General features: G+C 48.6%; 1 protein-coding gene across 5 annotated transcripts in view; it reads left to right on the top strand.

The window, feature by feature from the left end:
- The first annotated feature begins 6,399 nt into the window (after positions 1-6,399).
- LRRC3B (leucine rich repeat containing 3B) overlaps positions 6,400-25,951 on the top strand; it is a 94,643-nt gene continuing 75,091 nt past the window's right edge. For 2 of the 5 annotated variants that reach the window (XM_061404670.1, XM_061404671.1), the window contains exon 1: positions 6,400-6,559. The gene's annotated coding sequence lies outside the window, so the exon portion shown is untranslated. Of the gene's footprint in view, positions 6,560-7,136; positions 7,233-8,021; positions 8,844-25,951 lie in introns of those variants that run through there. The other 3 variants (XM_061404673.1, XM_061404674.1, XM_061404677.1) reach the window with 3 other exon arrangements.

Here is a 25,951-nt window from a genome sequence, read left to right as displayed (position 1 = left end):
AGCATTCCCGCCCGTGGCTTCTATGATTCACTAACCCTCTCCTAGCAATTTTCCTGTCCAACATTCTGATAATTCCAGCTTGGAACAGGGGTTCCCTCCTGGGTCATTGAGCTTTGAAGTCACATGACATTTCCTATGGTAATTGCATGGCTGGGGGACTACAAGGGCATATCACTCACACGTGGAATCTCATTGTAAAGTGTGATACAAATGAACTGATTTACAAAACAGAAACAGATTTACAGATGTTGAAACGTATGGTTACCTAAGGGAAAAGGGGAAAGATGGGGGCGGGAGGGATAAATCAGGAGCTTGGGATAATCAAACACACACTACTATACATAAGACACTGAATGCATAAACAGTAAGGGCCTACTGTATAGCACAGTGAACTCTGCCCAACCTTCTGGGATAATACAGATATGAGAAAAGAATCTGAAGAATAGATACATGTATAACTGAATCACTTCCTTGCACACCTATACCCAACACTAGTTGGGTTTGTTGTAGTTGATCATAAACCACTAATTGTAGTTGATTGTAAATCAGCTACACTCCAAGACAACTTTTTTAAAAAGAGGGCACTCCTAGAACTCCATAGGTGCCCACACTACCTGTCAAGACATAGAATCCCCAGAAGGCTGGTTCTCACATCACAGTCACCTTCCTGGCAGGAAGTATGTATAAACAGCAACTCTGAAAGCTGGAGAAATGAACAAACAACAGAGCTAGAAGAAGCCACAACTTATTCAGTCCACACAAGATGTCCATCAATAGGAGTGAACCAACAATGCATTACCACCTGTACATTTATCTAGTATGTTCAAAACAAACACATTAAAAAGGGATTACTCACTATTTATGTGTCAGGGAAGTAGTAATAATGTCTTTATTGCACATATTCGTGTTCTTGAGTGCTTCCAAAGTGTTGTGGAACTTGAAAGCATTTTCCGGTTTCAGAGAATTAATTAGCTCCCCTGTGGAGCAACTCGCGCACAGTACTGCCACGCTGGAGATAGACTGATTGAGTCAGAAAGGGGAGCGATACTGGATTATTCATCTTTGCAATAAGTGTGCATCAAGCATCCACCCCATGTGTGGCTCTGGGCTGAGGGCTGTGAGCACATAAATGGATTGAAATAAAGTCCTTGCTCTCAAGGAGCTTGCAGCCTAGTTGGTGGGTGGGGCGAGTTGGGGGAGGGTAGTGAACTTGTCAACAGCTGGCTCTAATCAAAACAAACGGCCCAGGTAAGAAGGATAAACATTGAGACGCTGGAGGAGGCTATGAAATAGTGTGTAAGATAGGTCTGGGAAGAAAGTTAAATCGCAGAGGCTGATGAAAACCGTGATTAGGAATTTGGTCTTTTACTAAATGGAGCCATTATTAATGATTATGTATATATACTTACATATATATTTGTTGTTTTTCAGTCACCGAGTCATGTCTGACTCTTTGCAACCCCATGGACTGCAGCACGCCAGGCTTCCCTATCCTTCACTATATACCAGAGTTTGCTCAAACTCATGTCCATTGAGTTGATGATGCCATCCAAGCATCTCATCCTCTGTCATCCCCTTCTCCTCCTGCCTTCAATCTTTCCCAGCATCAGGGTCTTTTCCAGTGAGTCAGCTCTTTGCATCAGGTGGCCAAATTATCGGAGCTTTAGCTACAGTCTCATCCTTCCAATAAAAAGTCAGGATTGATTTCCTTTAGGATTGACTGGTTTGATCTCCTTGCTGTCTAAGCGACTTTCAAGAGAGAGTGTGTGTGTGTATATTTAATTACTTTGAATTCATTTAAATGGATAATCTTAAAATTATTGTTTTTTTGGTGCTAAACAATAAACTCATTTTTCCCACCCATCAACCCCTTCCTTTGGCAACTACCAATCTCTTCTCTGTATCTATGAGTCTTGTTTGGTTTGGTGGATTCCACAAACATTGAGCTCATACAGTGTTTGTCTTTCTCTGACTTATTTCACTTAGCATAATACTCTCAAGATACTCCATGTGGTCACAAGTGGCAGGATTTTTCTTTTTCATGGCTGAGTACCATTCCATTACATGTATATACTCTACATTTACTTTATCCTTCTATCTGTTGATAAACACAGGTCGTTTCCCTATCTTGGCTACTGCAAATAATGTTGCAATGAACATGGGGGTATAAATATCTTTGCAAGACAATGACTTTTGTTTCCTTCAAATAAACACCCAGAAGTGGGACTTCTGGGTCATATGGGAGTTCTGTTTTGAATTTTTTTGAGGAACCTCCATTCTGTTTTCCATCGTGGCTGCACCACTTTACATTCCTAGCTAGTTCTCCAATTCTTAATGAAAAATCTCCATACATGGAAGGAAAATCGATCCACCTGCCTAAATTATTCAAATGATTATCTTTTTAAATAGTTTGCCTGGTGAGTTTCAGATCAAAATGTATACTATTGTGTGAAGACTGGATTGTTTGTAGAATGGGCAATACTTAGTTTAGATTTTCCACATTCACAGAAGATCTGATTTCTGTTGACGTTCCTTTTTTTGTGAATCAGATTGCCATGAAATGAGGAAATCTGTGAGAAGCTGTGGAGAGAGACACATGGAGAGGTGAATGTGGAAGGACAGTGAGGACCCCACCCTCAGCTCCTGGTGACCCCTGAGAGCCTGTAGCCCGCCAGGCAGCGGGGTAAGCCATCTGGGAGGCAGAGAAGGTGTCCCTGAGTTCACACAGCACAGGCCAGAGCTCAGCCTTCCTCCCTGAGCCTCGTCCAGATTTCAGATTCAGCACAAGGAAGGATTGTTATTTTAAGCCAAGAAGTTCTAGGGTGGTTTGTTATCAAGAGCAGTTAACCGGCACACCTTCCACAAAGAATTCATGACAGTAACACCTTTTCGCCTTGATCCCATTCATTCCTTAGACGCCAGAGTTTTTGACACCCCAACTCTTCAGATTTCAGAAATTCAACTCAAGGGCTCAGAGAAATGCATTTCTCTTTCTGGTGAGAGTTTCAAAGGGAGACAATTCAAAGACTTTCCTTTACATGCAAAATTACTGGAATATATTCCTTTTAAAACAATTGACCCCTATTTTTTTTAAAAAGTTGCACTAAGGACACCAGTAAGTATTGTTGGCCTTTACGTTTCTGTAACATTTGTAGTATGCTCAGACAAGTTTTACGAAAGCTTCACCTCCAACCACAGGGACTACCGCTGTACACGTGAAGGTCACAGACACTCATGGCCCTTCACTGCCGGGCTTTGTTTCCTAATTCACTAATCAAAAGTTACAAATATAACTTCTCTTTCCTCTTCTTTTATTTATGTGTTGGCTCTTAAGACAAGGCGGGAACAGCAACCAGTCAGCTCTTCATATTAAGCAGCATATTTTGCTGAGCTGGACTTGACTCCTGGTTGCTACAAAACAAATCCAAGTTTATATGGAAGGTGACAAACTCCATGCCCTGTCATTCATCCTTTTTATAGCCTGGGTGACACCAACAGTCAGCAAGTCTTGTTGATTATGTGAATCGACTAGAGCACAAAGCGTCCTAGTCTAGAGATTTCCTGTGTCAATACTTAGAAATTGTTTGCTTTAATTAAGAGAAAACTAATTCCACTGCTTTTGGTTACTACATAAATTTTTAAAAAGAAACCCATAATCCCAGTATTAAGAGGGATAAACAATGCTTATCGTTTCAGCTGCATATTTATTGTCTAGAGTGCATATTACTCTACACAGGAGTCTAAATGCATATATATGCAACAAAACATGTATTCAACTCATCTTTAACAGTTAATAATGGCCAAAAGGAAAACATATTGAGATTTTACTATGCCTTAGGCATTGCACTGTTTTTCATAAATACTATTTAATTTAAAGCACAAAAACACTATGAGGTAAATAACAATCCGATCATACAACCAAGGTATTAGAGAGGAACAGCACAGCTGGCGAGTAAAAATGCCTGACTCCAAACCGATATCTGTCCGTTTCAGATTTAAATTTTCACTATTTTCTCATCTTCTGCATCTGATTTTTTCAACTAAAATTGTATTATAACCATCATTCCCGACCATATTCACCTCTCCACTTACAACAACAGTTCAATGTCTGACTAATATTGAAATAGTTATTCAAACTATTTCACCATTGCTTTCTTGTGAGATATGAGTTTGGTTTTGATATTCTACTAGTAAAAGTAACACAGCAATAAACATCCTTGTAGGTAAATCTTGTCGTACATCCTCAATTATTTACTGAGGATGAATTTCTAGAAATAGAGTCATGAGGGCAATGACATGCGAATACTTTATGTTTTCAGCAGTAATGCCAAATTTCTCTTCAGAAAAAAACTATACCAAATTACACACCTGCCATCCATATTTACCTGTGACTTTATCTAAAAGACAAAACAAAATAAATAAAACTTCAAACTACAACCTTTCCAATCACAGTATCATCTTAGAAAATATTTTAGGAGTCATTTTATTTTTTTCCCCCTCAATTTCCTACACATTTATGGACCCTTTTCATAGTGCAGCCCTGATCTGGGGTATCTGTCCTATAGTTGATAGAAAGTGAGGGCAGAAAATAAAGGATTATTTAATATATCCCTAAGCCACAGAGCACAAACTCTCTCGGCGATGAAATACTGCTCAGTTTGAAGATGCATCCAGAATAAGAGAGCCACACTGGAAATGAGGAAATCTTGGCAGGCTTCCAACAGACTTGACACGGGTCATGAAATGATAAAAAATTGTCTGGTCCTTCTCACCTGGAATGGGTTTGCTCTAGGTGTTAGCGCTGGGAATGTACCTCTCACCCTATGCAGCTGTGCAACAGCTTGGTTTTCTTGGCCTTTGGAAATTCTGCAGACAGAGGTGGGGTGATCAGTGAGAGAAGATTATTTAGAAACAAGACTGAAGTACACAGTTGTACATTTCTAGCTCAGAGAGGTGTGAGTTTAACTGTCTGTGTCTTCTGTCCCATCCAAACTCTTACAGATTTCATCACTGAGTCCTTGTGATTCTAGAGACACTGAGATTTAGCTGCTTGAAGGAGAAATCGACCTTCCACTGGTTAAGCTTTCCTTGAGAACCCTACCGGTTAGATACAACACATTGCTGGATGTTGCAGTGGAGAAAGAAAAATTAACAATACTCACAGGTGAATGAAGCCATAGAAATCTATAAACAAATCTATAAATATGCAGATCCTGCAAGTGACTGGCAAATGCAACGGTGACAGCAAAGAGAAGGGAAGATTAATTCTGCCTGGGGTGAGAGTGAGGATAGGCTATAAAAGAAGGTGCTGTCTGTAGACCCTGGGGAGGCCAGGTCCTCTGGCCCAATTTTTTATTTTTTCCTTTTGGTATAGACCTGATAAATAATTCACATCATGAAACAATACCGTTATGAAAATCAGTAAGTAATTCGCTTTAATCTTACACACACTTTCTTAAGGGACTTACAGACTCCATTTCGGCTGCACATACATGCACAGTCCTCCCCGGGAGAGGAAGGAAAAATTAATTTTCTAACACCTTCTGCTTTGGGAAACTGATTGGAATGGCTGGGGGGAAGGGCTCTGAGCCCAAAACTTTGGGCTTCCGGAACTGCAGGGGGCCTTTCCAGGGTCTTATCTTAGAGTCTTGAGTTGGGGGCGGGGTGGTATCCACTTAATCACCCTCCGGCAAAATAGCCGAGCGCGATACTCTGCACCAGTGGACCATCATCTGTCGAAAGGATTTCAAGCATCCTCCTTTCTTCCCATTTAGAGGTTTATCCACCCATATCCCCACGTTGTGTTGCTCCGGCCAGCTAAATTCGGTTCTGATCTCGAGAGTTAGAAAAAACAGAGGAGAAAGGATTGGGCCGTAGCAAGCTGAGAGTGGAGCTATGCCAGGAGGTGTGAGAAAGGGGGGCGAGGGCGGCGCGCCGAGCGAGCGCTCGCGCCCCAGCTCCGCGGCTCCTGCGGCGATCGCTCAGCCCCCGCCTCCTCGCTCCCTCGCGGACCCCCGCCCGGGAGGCGGGAGGGCAGCGCCCGCGCCGCCGAGGCTGGGCTCGGGCTGTCGCGCTCGTCCCCTGCTGCTCTTGCCGTCCCCAGCCGCCGCCTCCTCCTCCTACTCCCTCCTCCCCGGCCCGGCTTTGGAGGCGATTCCCCTCTAGCGACCGAGCCGATCGCTTCTGGGCGGGCGGCGCTTTGTCTGCTCCCTCCAGCGAGGCTCCGGGCCCGGCGCCGGGTCTGCAGCGACCGCCGCTGCAGCCGGAGCCCGGCGGCGCCTTCTCGCGCCCCTGGGGGCCGCGCCCTCTCCCCGCCGAGGCGCCGGGGGACGGCGGCCCAGCCACTCACCGCCCGCGTCCCGCGCACCAACGCCGCCGCCGCGGGAGAACCGGCCCAGCCGGCCGGCCAGGTTCGAGGCAGGCAGCCCGGCGGGCAGTCGGGCGGGGACGGCGGCTGCTGCGGGTCTGGCAGCGCGCACGCCGCCCCGCAGACGCACCCAACGCCTCCTCCGTGCGCTGCGAGGATGGAGCAGCCGCCCCGGCCGCGGACTGGCGCAAGGTAAGGTGCAGCCGCCTGTTGCTTTTCGCCCAGCGCCGCGTTGGCCCCTCTGCCCGGGTACCTAGGCCGTCCCTCCCCGGAACCCGTAGAGAAGAACCATCATCACCCCATTTCTGAGCCGAGTCCAACCCCCAGGCTCCCTGGCGCAGATCCTTGGAGAGACCCCCTTCCTGGCGAGTGGCGGGAGAGGTGGGGGCGGGGGGTGTCGACCCTCTTTGCTCGCGTGCCGCTGGCTGCAGTGCCACAGTCTGCAAACTTTTGTGCCCCCTCGCTGCGCGGCGCTCAGCCAGTGCGTGCAAGTTGCACATCTAGTTCTCGCTTGCGCCCTTCCCCCCATCCCCCCCCCCCGCCCCCCTCCCCGCCTCGCCGGAGGCATCTGTCTATTTCTCTGTGTGTTCTTGCCAGTCGACTTTTCGCTCCCTGCAGAGGGGCGAGGGTCTGGGACCCAGCGGTGCTCATCCTGCCTGTAGGGGTTGAGTAGGAGCCAAGAGGGTGAATAGAACTGGTGGGACGTGGCGGGGAGGCTGCCCCCTCCCCTCGCCCCGGGGCTCCGTCCGGCGCGGCGGGAGTCGGTCGGTTCTCCCGTGTGCCACCCCCAACTCGGTCATGAAACCCTCGGAGTGGTTTGCGGCTGTGCGCCGTGGGAAGGCAAGTGCAGATCCGGGTGGGTGAAGTAAGTGGTTTGGGGGGGCAAAGGTGGCCGGCGGGGTGTTGTGGGGGGGCGGTGGGAGGAAGCTGAAGGTGGAGACGGATCGGGTTGAGGGGAGACCCAAAAGCTCCGGTCAAGTGGGCGAGGGGCCGGCTCCCCAGCCGTCTTCTGGGAATCTGAGTGTGGAGGGCACCGACTGGGTGTGTAAATACGGCTGGGGGAGGGGGCGGGTACCCGGGGAAGCCCCGGGGGGCCGACCCCAGCCGCCGAATGCTGGGCCCGGGGTGGGGGGCGTGGGAAGGCCGGCTTCTGGATGCCTGGACTGGGGCGATCTCCGTCTCCGGGTGGAACAGACCGTGTCCGTTGGCGTCTTGGGCGGTGACTGAGTGGTCGGGGGACGCTTTCCCAGCTCCAGGAGGACCCCGCGCCCCCTCTTCCCCAGCACCCGCGGCTGCACCTTTCCCCTTCCGCAGCCTGGCGGGCCGGCCCACGCCCACCCTCCAGCCCGGCGCCCGGGAGTTCGGGGTGTTTCCGCAGCCGCGCGGTGGGAAGGGGATTCCGGGACTCAGGGGGGAGGCTTGTGTGCTGCTTGGGGAGTGTCCCCGGAGCCTGGGCTTGGAGACCCGGATCCCAGGCTGTGGGAGGACGGCGCAGGGGCCGCAGCTGCAGCGCCAGCCCCCTCCCCCGCCTCCCGCCCCACCCCCCTGGGCGGAGCGAGCGACCCGGGGAGCCCCGAGCCCCCCGGGCGGCTCCGGAGCGCTGCTCCCGGAGGGGATGCGGCGAAAGGCGGGGCGCGGGGCGAGGGGGTGCGGGCCTCAGGGGAGGGGAGGCCTGGCTCCCAGACCCGGGGCCCCGGGCAGAGGGAACTCGGTCCACCTCTCTGCCCCCAGGTAGACCCTCTGGGCTGTTTCAGAGGTCTTGGCAGATGCGGGAAGGACAGCCCCTCTCCTCCTTGGCACCCCAAGCAATCTGGTGGGGAAGGACATTGGGAGGGGGGTCCCTAGAGTGCTGTGAAGAAGAAAGGGGAGCCCCCCTCACCCCGCGGCCCCGCGGAGGCCGGCGGGGAACTCGCTAGGCTGTCAAAGGCCTGGCAGCTCCTGGTTTAACCCTTCCTCTCTGAGGAGTGCACGCCCCTCTCAAAGTGGCGCCTTTGGCTGAGACTCCGGTCCGGGTCGCTTCCTCCCGGCTGCAGAGAAGAAGGGTTTGAACGTTGCCTGGATCTAGAGCGCCTGAAACCCTCGGGTCGTCCCTGCGCAGCTCTCCACGTGCAGGCTCGGAGGGGGACCCCTGTCTCGTCCCTGCGGTTCCCCTGCAGACATCTCTGGATCCGAGCTGGGAGAAAGCAGAGCTCCGCGCAGACCCCTCTTTTGGGCCCCAGGCTTTGCAGACCCTTCTGGAAGAGACATCGACTGGCCCGGACTCAGGGAGGAGTCCTGAGTTGGGTCATTCCCCTCCATCCAGATTCCCCTGCGGCCGCGCGCTCCCTGCCTCCCAAAGGCAAGCTCCAGAGCCCCAGGCAGCTGTCGTGGGGCGGCGAGGGGGTGCCCTGGGACGAGGCTGGGGTGCAGCTTCTGAACGCCAAGGCCACACCCCACAGTCCCGCTTTGGTCTCTTCAGAATTCCCCGGCTCTCCAGGTAGGATCCTAGAATTAAGTCCCTCGCTCAAGCTCACCATTGAGCTTTTGACTCCCAGGGCCTGCTTCTCTCTGGATGCTTATGGCCTGGTTTGGGTTCTGCTCACTTGCTTTGCTTGTAGAAAGAGACTGAACGTGTCCTTGGGCAACTCTTTTGAAATTGTTCCTTTGGTTGCTGTGGGTCTTGTGGCGGGCAGGCTTTTTCTAGGTGCAGGAGAGTGGGGCTACCCTCCCTAGGTGCCGGGTCGGTGGAGCCCTCAGACTTCAGTAGTTGCGGCGCCGGGCGCAGTTGTTCCCTGGCCTGTGGAGTCCTCCCGGACCAGGGAGAGGACCTGTGTCCCCCATGTTGGCAGCCAGATTCTCAACCCCTGGACCGCCAGGAAAGTCCCCTTGGCAACTGCTGACGGAGGACTTAAAATTCGCACCAAGGTGCTTGTGCAGGTTGCTGGGGAGTTCTTCTGAGGGGCCAGGTAGCAGGGACGGTGGTTCACACTGGCCTTTACCCTGTGCCAGGCTCTGATGGTTTCCTGGGCACAACCCTGCTCACAACCCTGCAGGAGAGTTATTTTGAAAACTAAGTGGTGGAGAAGGTAATCGGTTTGCTCTTTGTCACCCAGCCAGTAAGTGGCGGGCGGGTTAGTCTTGGGTGGAGGACAGTTGGTGTGTCCCTGCTTTGAACCCCACTTGCCCCCAAAGACCCTTTGGCCACAGGACGTGGGTGAGGCCCTAGTTTTCTACTGCAACCCAGGGCTGTGTTGGCAGCTCCATGCTGGCCTGTGAGGCTCCTGGGGCTGTGACACTGATTGGTCCCTTGGGGCTCACCTCGGCAGGGTGGGATCCTGGCACTGGAAGCAGATTTAGGGAATTGGCCACCGGCACTGGACTTCTTTTCTGATTCTTTTGGAGAGTGTGCGTGGTAAGTCGCTCAGTAGTGTCTGCCTCTTCGCGACCCCATGGACTGTAGCCCGCCCGGCTCCTCTGCCCATGGCATTCTCCAGGCAGGAATACTGGAGTGGGTGGCCATGCCCTCCTCCATGGATCTTCCAGACCCAGGGATCGAACCCATGTCTCTTATGTCTCCTGCATGGACAGGCAGGTTCTTTACCACTAGCGCCACCTGGGAAGCCCCTTTGTAAAAGTGAGGAGATATGGGAGGGGGGATATGAGTGTGAGCAGGGTCTGCTCTAGAGACAGAAATTGTAGGCACTGGATTCTGCAAGAGTCTATTTCTCATGACTGAATCAGAATATCAGAGCGAGGGCCTTCTCAGATCTGTCCCTCCCAGCCCAGAGGTGGAAGGATATTCCCTGATGAAGGTCATTTTTGTGTGTTTCTAGCACTGCTAGTACTAGAACCACTGTCTTCTGACCCTTGGTTGAAATAGCCCATGTTGATGCACGCATGCATTGGGTTCACTGCGGTTGTTTCTCAGCATCTTAAAATTAATCTGTGAAAAATTGATTAGGGAAAAACTTTATTAAAAAAGTAGAGCTCTTTGCTAATTTGGCATAAATGCCTCCATCTGCACAACCAGAAAAAAGCTGCTATTGTAGAGTGGTTAAACCACCACAAACGTATGTTTTTTGCCAAAAATTGCAGTAGACCGTTTATAAGTCTTCTGGTAAAAGACTAACTATGCAGCCTTTTCAATAATTCTAAAGAAAATTAAAGGCATTCTCAGCCATTTTAGCCAGGTCCTTCTGTCCAATGGAGTGGATCTGTCTTCCCCCACCCGCAGATATTCGCGAAAATAAGAGAAAATGTTGGACTTCAGAGGGAAAGATCCTTTTGCATTCTATGATGCGATTTGGTATTATTTCTCCTGGATTTCTGATCATTGGTTTCTGATTTCTGATCCTAAACTTTAGGCTGCTGTCAACTTGAGGCAAAAACCACATCTTTCTGGCGGACATACTTGGGGCTCAGAAAAGGGAAATTATTCTTTGCCACGTCTCACTCACTGAGCCCCTTTAACAAAGGGGACTTTCTCTAGCAGTTTGGGCATTCCTTATGCCCCTCAGTGTTCTTGTAGGACAGAATTCTGATTCCTAAGAACATCCCCTGTCTTCTCCCCTGCAGCTACAGTATCAAGATGCTCTTCCCCTGGAGCTGAATCAACAAAAAGTAAACAGAGAGGAAATTGGGAAAGCCTGTTTCTCAGACTCACACTGAGGCGGGGGAGGTAAGAGTTGCAGGCAGATGGTGGAGATTTGGTGCCTTTTATGTCCCCTGGAACAAGCTTTTCACCCCTGTTGCTGTGACAAGCCAGGATGGAGGCCCTTAGGCAGCAAGGACACCCACGTGGGGGTGAGGCAGGGGTGGGGGAGGTGGAAAGAGGCTTGGGTGACAGAGGGCTTTGGTGGGCCCTGCCCGATGCTGTCCTTCCTGCCTCCCCTTCTGCCCACCTCCTCAGTCTGCCCTTACGGCAGGGCTGACTGATCTGAATCCCAGAGTCCGCGGTTATCTCAAGGGAAGCATTCACTTTCTAGAAAGTTCATTAGAAACGCATATTGTTTTTACTATAAGGAGGGAAAAGTGTGTCCCGATGCCCCAGTCCGCAGGGAGTGCCCTGAACCTCAAATCATCCCAGAAGGGTGATCTTCTGAAGGAGGGGCCGCTGCTTTAGCTGGATTCCCGCAGCGTTGGAGCAGTGGCATTGAAATCAGGCACGACAGCCTCCCAGAGAAGGGGTCTCTCTCAGGAACCACAGGAGGAAGACACTGCTTGCCCCTGGGCGGACATCCTGGTTTCCAGTTCCTAGCTTTTCAGGCGTGCCAGGGGAGTTCCTTGTCTCCTTGTCCCTCGTATGTGGTCCGTATCCCCTCTGCTGACTCACACACTCACTGCCCGAGGCCCACACAGCGCTTCTACGGGGACAATTCATTGGGGGTATATTTATCTTAAACCATATAAACACAAGTTTGTTGACAGAATAACTATTATTATTGAGCAACATGCTCTGGGAAGAGTTTATGAAACACATGAAACCTTTTTATTTGGAACACAATGAATAATATTGTTATACAATACATAGTAAGAATTAAAATTCTCAGTTTTGGTGAGATAGTTAAAATAAGAGAATCAAGAACCACAGCATCTGAATTTGACCTGTTTTTATTAACAAGAGAATCCAAATAATAAGGATCTGTGGAATTTGAAGGTGATGACAGGGGGAAAATAAGGAAAAGAAAATATAGCCAAGTAGAACCTGAGAAGCTATTTCTTCATTGGCTTTATTTTAAATAAAAATATAATATCTTAATCTAGATTTAAATAATCCACAGGATTTATCTTCAGATTGTAGCTATGATGAGCTTTATTCTACAAGTGGTTGGGAACCATAATGACAGCTCTTAGATCTGACATACTGGTATATACCCATCTGTGCTTTGTAAAAACTTGGTGAATTAATGCATCACAACATGACATATGAAATGGCCATTTGAGGTAAGAATGAAGTCTGCAACCTTCTCCAGACCCGACAAGTTTGGACCATATTTTCCCAAAGTGAGTAAGTTAAGGGTAAGGACTGTATAATATTTAAAAAAAATTTTTTAAATATGAATTAAGTATTGAAAAGGGCTTTCCAGGTGTTGCCAGTGGTAAAGAACCCACCTGCCAATGCAGGAGACTTAAGAGATGCAGGTTCGATCCCTGGGTTGGGAAGATCCCCTGGAGGAGGGCATGGCAACCCACTCAGTATTCTTGCTTGGAGACTCCCATGGACCGAAGAGCCTGGTGGGCTACAGTCCATAGGGTTGCACAGAGTTGGACATGACTGAAGTGACTTAGCATGCATGCATGCATGTACTGAAAAAGAACCACTCTGATAAAGACTTTTTTCTTTTGGAGGATAAATTAACAGCTGTTATAAAATTTATGGTTTCAATTTCTCCTAAACTCTCTGAGCTGCTTTTTATGTTAATACTTGTCCAGGGACAGGTTTTGAAAAAAGGATTTGAGACAGTGTTTGAAAAAGGATTTGTGCCTTTTAGTAGAAGTAAAATGGAGACAAATATAAAAAATAAAAATATATAATATTGTGAGTCACTCTTAAGCATGGAGTGACAAAATTTAGATTGATTCCTTCTTTCTTTCTTTTTTCCTGCCTTCTTTCCCTCTTCTTCTTTTCTTTAGATCATTGATAGACTTTTCAGTCTGCATATAAGTCAGTCCCTTGCTGGGGGAGATGGCTGTTTCAGGACACAAATTTCCCCTAGTGGGAGGAGGGAGAAGGCACAGGGCCCTTGTATATTTGTCCAGAGCTAAAGCACAAAGATCTTAAGTCACACTGACTTCTCGAGTCTGCCCTCCGTCCTGATCGAGAAAAGCAGTGCTTGTATAGGCCTGCATACAGAGGGCTCACCCGGGTAGCAGTGACTAAGCAGGATCCTTTCTGTGGCTACACTGGGAATTTATGCTCTGAGAGGAATCCCGGTCCCAGCTTGCTGACCTTCCCTAGACATCTGGTCATGAGGGATTATCAAGCAGGAATGCTTGCCATCCTTTCTACAGAGTACATTTAAGCTCGGGTTGTCAGAGTAATAGCATCTCCTGCCGTGGACTGTTTCGGAGTCATTTATTTGGGTGGGCAGTCTGTTTTTTAGTTGCTTCTCAAAAGCACTTCCTATCAACAGAATGAATACCCTGCCCCAGTGAAAGATAGTATGAGACCCTTGGTGCACAAAGCACCTGCTACAAAACCTGTGGAAAAGGGAAGGCTGAGAGCCCGCCGGGTCAGGAGGCCCAGGAGACAGGTCCGGGAGAAGCAGTGGAGGTGGGGGTAGGGGAAAACGGGGGTGGGGGGGCAAGCGTCAGCGGAAATGGGCCACCCAAAGGAAGAGGGCCCAGCGATCAGCAGCGGAAGATGAACAGATACTTGGTTTAAGCCAAACCCAACAGATAAAGAAAGGCATAAAAATAAGAGAAGATGAACAAAGCTAATGGGAATGCACAAGGCCTGCAGAAGAGGTGTGCAAGCTGTCGGGGTGCACCTGTGTAATTCCTCAAGGTCTGGATCAACTCAGTGGCAGGCTGAGACCTCACCTAAAGGGCAGGATTTCTTTCCCACGTCCTCTGTCCTTGGCGAAGGTGGCTTCTGCAACACCAGGCCAAAGCCTCTTAATCTTATCTATGCCATGGTGCCCTTTGGCGGTCTGACAAGTTTAGGGACCCTGGAACGATGCGTTTCAATGTACACATTGCAATGCGTAAGATTATAACACAAATCTTATTGAGACCATTTTACATTCTACATAAACCACTGTGACCTACGAGCGTCAGTGTAACAAGATCGGACATAGACCAATAATTGGGTGAGCGTGATGCAGCCTTGGGTAACTGCAAGCCTGAACCACGATAGGAAAACATCCCATTTGTATGTTTGGGTGACAGCGTCGCTGGTACCCGTACTCCGTCTAAAGTTTGTGGCCTGCATTTATAATAGAATGAAATGCTACATTGTAGCTTGTTGTTGGGAAGCACATTCATGACTGTTGTCATATTCAAGTTCACGGATTCTTGGAATTCTGTTGATAGACGCCTTGGAGAGGTCTGTGGCTAGAGTGACCACAGATGATCAGGTACTTTCAAGAATGAAAGGGAGCCTAGTTGTTGCTGTACAAAGTGGGTGTGAATTGGGATGGGCCTGGGCAAATGGTAACGGAAGGTCCCTCCTCTGCTATCCACCACTTCCCTGGTGGCTCAGATGGTAAAGCGTCTACCTGCAATGTGGGGAACCCGGGTTTGATCCCTGGGTCAGGAAGATCCCCTGGAGAAGGAAATGGCAACCTACTCCAGTATTCTTGCCTGGAAAATCACATGGACAGAGGAGCCTGGTGGGCTACAGTCCGTGGGGTCACGAAGAGTTGGACACGACTGAGCAGCTTCACTTTCTTTTCTTTCTTTCAGCTGCCATCACCTCCCCGAGGTCTCTCTCCCCAGATCAGTTTTCCCTTCTCTGGCCCAAGGGATTGTCATTATCTGCCCTATTCCCAGGGGTCATGGTGGTGGCTACTGATGGGCTTTGGGAAGTGGAGAACAACTCTAGCTGAAAGAAGCCATGAGGCAGGCCGCAGCCAGGCTGGAGGAAGCCTTTGTAAGGACTGGACAATGGGCTTCCTTGGAATAGCTGCAGCCTCTGGGTCCTGGCTGGGTGAACGCTGGCCTGCATTTCAGTTCCCGATTGCTGCCTTGGCCAGATGTCCTGAAGCCTTGGCCAATTTCACCTGAAGCGAGGCTGAATTATTAGACTACGGTGCAATTCAGCAGAAGGTTTCACCTTCTCCAACAATCTTTTTTTTTTTTTTTCCCAAAGCGGAGCTGGCACAATGGCTTTGCAAGGTTCACTTCCTGTCCCTGCCCATCCTACTTACCAGGAAATGGCCTCAGTGCAGGCAGGTGGAGGGAGGCCCCGTGGGAAGAGCCCAGGACCTGGAGAGTCCTTAGACTGGATCATAAGACCTCGAGTGAGGGAGGTGGACCGAGGTCACAGCGTGTTCCCTGAGCAGATGGCTCGGGTTGTCCTGTGCTGGGGGAAGTGGCAGCAGGTCCCTGCTTCTGGAGATTGCCTTGTGTCTGTCTGTTCCAGCTGGTGAAGTGGAACCAGCTAGGTAGAAAAAAAAAGACTCTTCTAAGAAAGCCTTTGACTCTGTAGGGGGTACGCAGCATCTCAGAAACATCGTCTTTATGTGCACGTAGAGTATTCGACCGGGAGCCAGGCAGCTTTTCTAAGTCCAGCTCTGGACCTTACCAGCTCGGGGTCTTTGGGCTGGCTAAGACAATTGCCTTCTGCTCTCCTTCCTTGGTGAGAGGGTGTTTGGAAGCCAGCTGGTTTCTAAAGCCCCTTCCAGCACTGTGGTCTGCAGTGGCATTGTTTCGTTTATACTCTCCAGACCAGGCTCCCTCTGTAAGATGGTTCAGGCTCACTGCTTTGCGCTGCCTTCCTTAGATAGCACAGATCCAGCAGTGACAGCTGGAGACTCCCCACCACCCCGAGGGGCTGCGACTCGAGTGAGGGGATGGAGGAGAGGAAGCCGGCAGGCACAGGGATGGAGTCGGGAAGGAGCGGGATGATTGATAGCTTTCCTAGCAAGAGTCATCGCTCAGGAGAGACAGAGGAGGAGCTCCTGAAGTGTGGACGGTGTGCTCATCTGCGTCTGACCCTTCATAACGGTGGAGTCATGTCCCTCCCCGCTGAAAACGATTCAGGCGCTCCTGGTTGCCTCTAGAAGAAGTGGGTCCTTATGATGCTTTAGTGGGTCCTTCCTCACCTGCCTGTGTCTTCAGCGGGCATTTTCCACTTCTGCACCCTGAGGCATTCAAGCTGGTGTGCTCGTACTATTTAGTACTAGCTAGTAAGTGTGTTAGGCTTCACACCTCTTCTCTCAAGCTCTGCACTGGGTGGGCTCATACGGCAGCTTGCCGTCAGCTGTGGTCAGCCGTCTACACCCCAGAAATTGACTGACGTTCTGAAGCAGGGCAGTCTGCCCAGAGAGTCTACTGTTAAAAATGATGCTCACACCACAGCCCCTGCCCCCACCCGAAGACTGCAGTTCCTGCCACGAAAACGCCTCCATCTGCTCTTACCAACTCCTGACAGCTCATCTGTCTTTCCTTCTCTCTTGCTTTCCCTTCTTCTTTCCCTCCCTTCCTCCTGCCTAAGGGTCCATTCAATCCACCTTCTCATCCAGACGTCGCCAGACTCCATTCTCTTGCCTCTTCTGCCACTTAGCGGTTGGGTCAGAGAATCTGGGAGGCTGTCCTAACTTTTAACACACCTCAGTTTTCTCTACATCAAATGGGTATAACTGGTTGTCGTGGGGCTAAAGTGAGTTAGTGTGTATAAGGCACTTTGAATAGTCTCTGATGCATGGTAAGTCTTCCATTTTAGTATTGATCACCACGTTGGGGATTGCTTACTCTGTACCCAGAACTGAACAGTGCATGTATGGTCCAGTAGAACAAGCACAAGGAGATGTCAAAGAGACTTAAACAAAGCCTGATTAGCTCTCCCAGGCATATCAGAATGGACTTCACGGAGCCAGGGGCATTTGCAGCGAATCCAAAAAAGACATGATCAAAGCCCGTGGAACTGGCAAGACAGCTGGTGGCCTCTCAGGAGAAGGAGGGTCCCGTGACCAGAGGCGCAGAAGAGAAGAGCAGCACAGTGTGTGTGGCTTTGTGCGGCTGAGTGTGAGCCAGTGGGAGGAGTGGAGCTTTGGTCACACCTGGCTTATGGGCGGAGTGCCCCGCGGCCTCCTCTTAGCCCTGCCGTCCTCCTGCCCGCAGCAGCACAGGTCTAAGCTTTGGATTTCCCCCCAAAAGTCAGACATCTGGATTCACATGCAAAAGCTCCTGATGTTTAATGGTAGAACTAATTCAATTTAAAAAAATAAGCAAAATAAACAAAGCAAAACATATCCAGAGGCTGTATCCAATCTCCTGTAAGAGACGGGGACTCCAGATCCCCAAACTGTGTCCCCATAAGGTTTCAGTCGAACATGGGACCCCATTTTGAATGTGGTTCTGACAGTCGCATCCCTGGTGGCTCAGCTGGTAAAGACTCTGCCATCAGTGCAGCTGGTAAAGACTCTGCCGTCAGCGCAGGAGACCTAGGTGCAATTCCTGGGTCAGGAAGATCCCCTGGAAAGGGAATGGCGATTCACTCCAGTGTTCATGCCTGCAAAGTTCCACGACAGAGGAGCCTGGGGAGCTCTAGTCCATGGGGTTGCAAGGAGTCCGACACGACTGAGGGGTTAACACTGACAGTCGCTATGAGGCCACAGGTGAGAGACCCTCAAAGTCTCGGAGCTCTGGTTTTCTGCCACGTGGCTCTGCTGTTTCTTGTCCTACCGGCCTTGGGGTGAGGAACCTTTTGGACTACGGAGATAAAAGCCCTTGCAAAGTGCCAGACATGGGTTAGAATTGGGCCTGGGGCCCTGTGTGCTGTGGGCAGAGCCCCGCCTTCAGTGCCCCCCAAGCCTGATCCCATCTCATTCATCCAGAGCTGCCTTTTTAATTTTAACGATCGATGGGGGAAGAGAAATGGAGGGGTGTTTTTTCTCCTTCATTCTGTTAAAAACTTCACAAGGAGCTTGACATGCCATTTGGAAAGGCTGGATGTCACAGATCCAGCTGAGAGCTATTCATTGCTTCTGCTTGGATTCAGGATTGTGGGGAAGAGGGGGCACGCAGCCTCCACGCCGTGTGTGGTGCCTCTTCCTTCGAGGTGCAGTCAGCCCTGTGAGGTGTTAGTTGGGGTCATGTCAGGATCTGCACTTCCATTTATGCAGTTTCCTCTCTTTGGAGTCCTTTCCATTCCAGGTTGGCTTTGACCACGCAGGCTTTTACAGAAATGATCATACCTTAAGAGGAGAGTAGAATTATTTCTAGCTGAGGGAGCTTGGTGGATGCTGGCTTCTGTACAGTAGAGGGGTGGACAGGCCCCCAGCCTACCTCATCAGGCCTGGTGAAAAGCACTCTGTCACTTCAGCTTTGTGAAAACTGGCTTTCCTGGTGGTCCCAGATGGTAAAGGGTCTGCCTGCAATGCAGAAGCCCCAGGTTCTATCCCTGGGTCAGGAAGATCGCCTGGAGGAGGGCACAGCAGCCCACTCCAGTATTCTTGCCTGGAGAATTCCATGGACAGAGGAACCTGGTGGGCTACACTCCACGGAGTCACAAAGAGTCAGACATGACTGAGCAACTAACACTTTCTTTTCAGGCTGATTACAATGCCTTGAATCCTGTTGTTACTCTGATTTTGTGTTATCTATATTCATTTCGTGGCATTTCCTAATTGAACTTGATCAGGAGACACTTCAGAGTTACAGGCGGGCCTTGAAGTCAGGACAGCTGTCTCTGAAAATTGCATCAGAGCTAGATTCTGGCCCCACTGCAGAACACTGCCACCTCCGCTCCAGGATCTGACCTGAGCCTTGGTTTGCCTCAGTCTCCTCCAAGCGCTGAGCCACCTGGGCCCTCAGGACTGAGGTGTCTGATGTTACTGTGGCCCCCGCCCCTTATCGGTGCTTCTTCCTCACCAACCTCTGCAGGAGCCAAACTGCAGAGAAGCCAAGGGCTGACTCTTCTGAGGTGGATACGAAACACTTGCGTGTGTGCGTGCATGCTAAGTTGCTTCAGTGTGTCTGACTCTTTGCGACCCCATGGACTGTAACCTGCCAGGCTCCTCTGTCCATGGGATTTTCCAGGTAGGAATATTGGAGTGGGTTGCCATTTCTTCCTCCAGGGGATCTTCCCCACCCAGGGGTCGAACCCGCATCTCTTACATCTCCTGCGTTGGCAAGCAGGTTCTTTACCACTAGCGCCACCTGGGAAGCCCTATGAAACACTTCAGTTCAGTTCAGTCGCTCAGTCGTGTCCGACCCCATGAATCGCAGCACACCAGGCCTCCCTGTCCATCACCAACTCCCGGAGTTCACTCAGACTCACGTCCATCGAGTCGGTGATGCCATCCAGCCATCTCATCCTCTGTTGTCCCCTTCTCCACCCACCCCCAATCCCTCCCAGCATCAGAGTCTTTTCCAACGAGTCAACTCTTTGCATGAGGTGGCCAAAGTACTGGAGTTTCAGCTCTAGCATCATTCCTTCCAAAGAAATCCCAGGGCTGATCTCCTTCAGAATGGACTGGTTGGATCTCCTTGCAGTTCAAGGGACTCTCAAGAGTCTTCTCCAACACCACAGTTCAAAAGCATCAATTCTTCAGTGCTCAGCCTTCTTCACAGTCCAACTCCCACATCCATACATGACCACAGGAAAAACCATAGCCTTGACTAGACAGACCTGTGTTGGCAATGAAACACTTAGGTCTATAGAAATTAACATTATGGGTCAAATAGCATATTTACTGTGAAGGAGGTGTTGGAGCCGCAACCCCTAATGTGATGTTGTTTGGAGATGGGACCTCTGGGCAGTGATTAGGGTTGCAAGAGGTCAGGATGATGGGGCCAGACAGTGAGAGTTCCCTTCCTCTCTTTCCACGGACATACACCCAGGAAGGGCCACGCGAGCATACAGGAAGAACAGGGTCTTCTGTGACCCAAGGAGAGGGCCCTCACCAGACACTGCCCATGCTGGCACCTGATCTTGGACTTCCAGTCGCTAAAACTGAGAGAAACAAAATTCCCGTTGCACCTAGTCTATGGTATTCTGTTATGGCAGCCTGAGATGACTAATACAGGAGGTTGCTATAGATTAGCCTGGTACCTAGCCACCTTGTGAAACATCTCTGGGAAAAGATGTGCCTTTTTCATGGCATGATATCTCATGCTCACTGCCAGCTTGGCACTTAGTAGGCACTCAGTAACTTCTTGTCAAATGAAAGAATGAATGAACACTAATGAACGGAGTGGGAAACGTTCAGTTGATAAACGAACATTTGGAAAACAGTTCATTTGAGTGTTGGAAATTTCCTGCAATCGTGGTTTTGGAGATGAAGGAAAAATAATTCTTGTAGAGAAGAAGCTGTGAGTAGTCTGAGTTTTTTCCTCGTTCACCCCACATAAGGTCTCCTGGACCGATTCTCCATAAGAAAATGCTGAGTTAAGCTGCTGACCTAGAGTACATCATGAGAAACGCTGGACTGGAAGAAACACAAGCTGGAATCAAGATTGCTGGGAGAAATATCACTAACCTCAGATATGCAGATGACACCACCCTTATGGCAGAAAGTGAAGAGGAACTCAAAAGCCTCTTGATGAAAGTGAAAGTAGAGAGTGAAAAAGTTGGCTCAACATTCAGAAAATGAAGATCATGGCATCTGGTCCCACCACTTCATGGGAAATAGATGGGGAAACAGTGTCAGACTTTATTTTTCTGGGCTCCAAAATCACTACAGATGGTGACTGCAGCCATGAAATTAAAAGACGCTTACTCCTTGGAAGGAAAGTTATAACCAACCTAGATAGCATATTCAAAAGCTGAGACATTACTTTGCCAATAAAGGTTCGTCTAGTCAAGGCTATGGTTTTTCCTGTGGTCATGTATGGATGTGAGAGTTGGACTGTGAAGAAGGCTGAGCGCTGAAGAATTGATGCTTTTGAACTGTGGTGTTGGAGAAGACTCTTGAGAGTCCCTTGGACTGCAAGGAGATCCAACCAGTCCATTTTGAAGGAGATCAGCCCTGGGATTTCTTTGGAAGGAATGATGCTGAAGCTGAAACTCCAGCTGAAGCTGAAACTCCAGTACTTTGGCCACCTCACTCGAAGAGTTGACTCGTTGGAAAAGACTCTGATGCTGGGAGGGACTGGGGGCAGGAGGAGAAGGGGACGACAGAGGATGAGATGGCTGGATGGCATCACTGACTCGATGGATGTGAGTCTGAGTGAACTCTGGGAGTTGGTGATGGACAGGGAGGCCTGGCGTGCTGCAATTCATGGGGTCGCGAAGAGTCGGACATGACTGAGCGACTGATCTGATCTGATCTGATCTGAAGCTGCTGACCTACCAACACATTATTACCTTTAGTTTAGTCAAGTCACAAAGAAAAATCATTTCTTTATAAGAGAATCTTAGGATCTCAAAATTGGAAAGGACTTCCAAGGTCCTTTTTCACTTTAAATACCCAGTGGGCAGGTTGTCATAGAAGGATGTGATTTTTTTCTGAGAACACGGTGGCTCTTGGGGTCTTTCTTGTTCCTCTGAGAGATTCCCTCAGACGCTAGGAGGACTTTGCTCCATGGCTTTTGCCATTTGAGCGTGGAGATGCTATTTCCTCAAGATGCTCTTCATCTTTATTCATATCTGGGTGCAGATGAGTTCACGACGTGTGGGTGTGGGGTTTGAAGAGTCTGACGTGCTTAGGTAGCAGTTGGCGTGTCATTGTGTAATGAAGAGTATGTATTGACAATGTTAAATTGTGGGCTGAATCTTGTTTTTGGTGCTTAAAAAAAAAAAAGAAGAATAAAATTTCTAAAAGCAACAATGTTGTTTTTAAGCCAGGGGTGTTTCTAAATGTTGGGACAACAGCGCTGAGAAATGTGGGCTTCCAGCAGGCATCACTTTCTTCTGCCCAGCCTGGTTTTACTGTGGAAGCCTCACTCCACTTTCTTTTTAATTGGAAGGTGCTGTACTGCTTCTAAATATACATTCATGTTGTACTCAACCCATGAAGGGAAGTAGCTTCAGAAATAATAGGTAAAATTTTAATGTGCTTTTCATATTGAGGGTGGAAGAGCCAGCTGGTTTCTAAGAACAATTAATGGTGTTTTACTGAATTACTAGGAGGTTACTGTTTGCTCCACAGGCTCCAAAATCTCTCAGTCATCGTCAGCTTCCAGGGCTTTCTCAGGTGAAGCTGTGCACCATGGCTTCTGTAAACAGCCACGTGCCTTTCTTTACCTTTGCTGTGTGCTGGCAAGAATAGAGATTGAAACACAGAGAGACTTTCTGCTACTCATTTGTGGGCCGAGAAGGCAGTGTGAGGGTGATCCTGATGGGCGCTGGGTAACCCTGTGGATTCTACCAGAAGCAGGTGCCCTGAGTTAAAAACACATGGGTATTTGGAGTCCTGTAAGGCTTGGGTGAATTCTGGGAGATGGTGATGGACAGGGAGGCCTGGCGTGCTGCGATTCATGGGGTCGCAAAGAATTGGACACGACTGAGAGACTGAACTGAACTGAAGGCTTGGGTAAGGGGGTTTTAACTTTTTTCCTGCTATGTATTCTTTTGGCAGTCTAGCGAAATCTATGTACACTTACTATTTTTTTTTTTACATTTTATTTTGTTTAAATAAAATTTAAAATATTAATGTTAAAATTAATACTTTTATTTGTTTAAATAAAATACAAAAAAAGTCAAAACATAAAAGGTATGTAGAATTACTAAGAACAAAAAAAATACAGAAACACACTGATTTTCACAGAACTTACAACCTTATGCATGGTGCCCAATCTGTCACCGTATTTTAAAAATGACTTTAAATAACACACTTTAGTTAGCTTAACCATCAGATGTGTTTGAATATGCCTGGTAAAGACTTGTAGCTGACTCACCCATCATATTTCAAAAAACAATGCTAACTTACAAAGAGTTACAAATTCTCATTTTTGCAAAACTCTGACAAATAATTTAAATAGCTGATTTCTTCCCATGTGTCCATGAAGGACAAGCAAGTGTAGACAGGTAAGACCATAAAGCATGTTCCGTGTCTGGATCGCCAGGTGGAGAAAGCACCTCATCCACAATGACCAGATTAGAGATGGACCAGGAGTTGCCTCTGTGTTATGAGGTGCTGCTGTGCATGTGTGCGTGCTGAGTTGCTTCAGTCGTGTCCGACTCTTTGTAGCCTTGTGGAGTGTTGCCTGCTAGGCTCCTCTGTCCATGGCATTCTCCAGGCGAGAAAACTGGAATGTGTCTGGGGGTTGGGGGCCCGGGGCGGTCCAGGAGGTGGGTGATGCATGGCCTGGCCCAGCAAAAAAAAAAAAAAACAAAACTGGAATGTGTCATCATGCTCTTCTCCAGGGGATCTTTCCGACCCAGGGATCTAACCCGCATCTCGTAAGTCTCCTGCACTGGCAAGAGGGTTCTTTACCACTAGTGCCACCCGGGAAGCCCATGAGGTGCTATAGTCAGGAAGAATTAACTACCATAAAGTTATGATGTGCATAAATCATATTTCAGGATTTCTGAAATAATTGTGTTATGAGAAAAAAAAAAGCTGTGATTTTTATTGCTGATATCATAGGTCCTGATGATAGTAATATAGTTTGTTGCTTGCCTTGAAATTTGAAGTGAGGTGAAGTGAAAGTCACTCAGTCGTGTCCGACTTTTTATGACCTATGGACTGTACACTGTATGGAATTCTCCAGGCCAGAATACTGGAGTGGGTAGCTGTTACCTTCTCCAGGGGATCTTCCCAACCTAGGGATCGAACCCAGGTCTCCCACACTGCAGGCAGATTCTTTACCAGGTGAGCTATTAGGGAAGCCCTGAAATTTGAAGGACATGCTGAATTTCAGCTGCTAATCAGTGGAGGAAAAAAAAAAACCAGAAAAGACCTTCCACCATTGTGGATCCCTTTTATTCTAGCCACGGCTGTAATGTTGAGGAGTGGTGGATGGACCCTGAGTGAGAACCCCTCTGCTCAAGGTGTGAAAGCACCTGGTAACAAACAAAGCAGTTTTCGGGGGGATGAGACCTGTTAGAAGGAATTTTTAAAAGAATGTCGTTTTCTGTTTGGTAGTTTATTTAGCAAACATGCCAGAGTTTAACCAGGAGCGGCTGGTTTTGTACCTGGTCCCTTGGGAGAGAGGCGCCATTGATTTTATTTAAAATACTGTTGGGTCTTCTTTGACAGCTAGCAGTATAATATTTGGAAAATTCTTGTCAATGCTAGTTCTTGAACTATTTGGGCTGGTTTGAAATAAGCCGAAGTCGCTTGAAAGGAATGCTGCTGGAGGTAGAGGGTGCTCATGGTGTGTAGACACCAGACTGGGAGTTGAAAACCCCAAGGCTTCTTTTCAGAAGGGACTTGTCAGCTACCCTGGAGGCTGCTCCATCATGGGTGGAGGTGGGGTAGAGGCGAGATCCAGAAAAGACTGAGTTTCCAAAATGTAGCATCTTTGGATTCAGTCTGTGGTCCTCTGGAATGACAACTTTATACACGCATTTCTGTCTATAGAGTAACGTTCCAAGATGGTTTAAAAATATTCAGTGACAACATTCGGGGTCAAGGTTTACATAATCTTGACTGCACTGAACTGTCCAATATGAACATAATGCTAGCTACTTACTTAATTTCAGCTTCCCAGTAGCTACACACCACATCTAAAAAGAAAACGGTGAAATTAGTTTTAATAACTTATTTTACTTAAACCCAATATCTCCAAAATTATCATTTAAACATAAAACCAAATTAAAACGTATTAAATGTTTTTCACACCGAGTCTTTGAAATTTCATGTGTATTTTATACCCCGCAGCCCATTGCATTTTGGACACTGAATTTTCATCAGACTTATTTGACCTACATTTACATTTCATAAAATGTACTGTTGAAAATCGGATTTGCGTATCCAAGTTGTTTCAAATATACCTAAACATCTTCCAATAACTGAATGAGTGTTAGTTTTTGCGTTTTGAATAAATCACAATTAAAATTCAGCCTTCGGCTTCTTGGTCTTGCCATTTTGAGCGCTGGAAGCTGGTTACCATATTAAATGGTGCAGGTCCAGATTATACGGAGCGCCGTTGGAGAGGGGTCCCTAGACACAGAGCCCACAGGGAAAACTCGGTGGGAAAATTACAGAGAGAGCTTTGTCCTTCCGATTCTTTGTTCTTTCTGTGAATCCGTTCTATTTGTCTTTTTCTTAATCCAGTATTTTTCCAAAAGCTCCTGATCGTTTTTCTAGGATCTCTCTTGTAACCAAAAGAGACTACTGGTCACCTACATCTGGGGACAACCCGCACCTGTACCCTCGGCTTCCTAGGAGGAATGTTCGGGGTGGGGCAGGTGCCAGGAAGCTCACACCTCTGCCTCAGGGTCTCAAGACTGAGAGTCTAGTTCCTGACTCTCCACCCCGATGCCTATGTCTGTCAAGGTACCTCTGATTCTGATTCTGAGAAATTGGGCGGGGCCCAGGAAACTGCATTTTAATCAAGTCTTCCTCGCTCTCCCTACCTTCGCCCACCAAGTGATTCAGAACAGCTTTGTCTGAGAACTGCTGACCTTAGCATCCTTCCCACCACTGTGTTCTTTTTGCTGGTGGTTCGGAGCTGTGCTCTGAGGACCCTCTTCCTCAGGAGCCCTTGTGTCTCCTTAAACTGGAGAGTTGTAGGCCCTGCTCCAAACCAGCTAAATCAGAATATTTGAAAGTGTGGCACTAGGAGTCTGCATTCTGAACAAGCTCCCCAAGTCATCCTTATGCCTACGAAAGCTTGTACAGACCCTCCTGCCTAGAAATACGGAATTCTTCAATTCCAGCTTTTCTCACTCAGCCTTTCCCCTCATGTCTGACCTTTAGAAACACATATCCCATTTTTATTCCAGCTCCCCTGTCTTAGGGTTATTTCACGAATATGCGTTTGTTCCAGGCACTGAGGAAAGAAAAATACAAACCATGAGATCCTGTCTTTGACTGTAGAGAGCCTGCA

The sequence above is a fragment of the Bos javanicus genome, chromosome 27, assembly GCF_032452875.1.
Source record: "Bos javanicus breed banteng chromosome 27, ARS-OSU_banteng_1.0, whole genome shotgun sequence".
NCBI lineage: Eukaryota > Metazoa > Chordata > Mammalia > Artiodactyla > Bovidae > Bos > Bos javanicus.
This window is presented reverse-complemented; position numbering and strand designations above follow the sequence as displayed.